Source organism: Macrobrachium nipponense, chromosome 10, assembly GCF_015104395.2.
Source record: "Macrobrachium nipponense isolate FS-2020 chromosome 10, ASM1510439v2, whole genome shotgun sequence".
Taxonomy (NCBI): Eukaryota; Metazoa; Arthropoda; class Malacostraca; order Decapoda; family Palaemonidae; genus Macrobrachium; species Macrobrachium nipponense.
Window position 1 is genome coordinate 63370437 of NC_087204.1, and position 898 is coordinate 63371334.

The window sequence follows — 898 nt, forward strand, 5'->3', positions numbered from 1 at the left end:
CAAGTATAGATATTTGCTGTATAATGTCAATGAAAAGATGCATCACTTCGTTAAAAATAATGTCAACCCCAAGCACTGCCTCAAAAGACCAAACGACAATACAGTGCCAAAGTGAGGGCCTGTAAGTGTTATTACCGGGAAAAGAGAGGTAATAGCAGCAGAGACAGAAATACTGGACTTTAAAAGAAACTCCTGATGCTTTATAGAGTAAAAACAGTTGATTAACCACCATGACTCTCGCATCCTCTCCAAGAAACACGACTGTACAAGAGAGGCAGAGAGGGTTAGAGAGGCCAAGCAAATACGAGACATTATATGTGTATCTCTACTTCTGCCACATAATCAATATTCCTCTGAAGAACAAAGTCCACCCCACCCCCTAACGCAGCTGGAGCCCATCGGACCGACATAATATACAAATGTAAATAACAAGTTGAGTAATATGGGCTTCATTATGCTTGATATGCTGGAATAACTAGGACTCGTCTGTTGAGGAGATTGGCCACGGATATTCACGACAGTGCCATCAATTGGCAGTACTGTGATAAATACAGTTTCCTTCACATAGAAGTGCTATTAGTAGTCAAAATAGATTTATTGGAAGATGAGAGAAACTCCACGCAACTCTCCATTCTTGATACCTTACGTACGTTGAGCTCGTCTCCATTTTTAAGGCCTGTTATACTGTGGAAAAAGCTCTGAGTGCTCCTCCATTCTTGAGACCTCATATGCTATGATAAAAACTTTGGCCTCCTCTCATGTCTGGAGGCTGTCTTCAGATTGAAGCGGAGTTTAAAATCGACGGTTCAGTAGCAGACAAGAGTATGAAAAAGTTTAGGGTTCTGTTAGTCAGGTACTCGCAAGTTCTGGTTCTCGGAACTGTCTAAGCATTGAATCA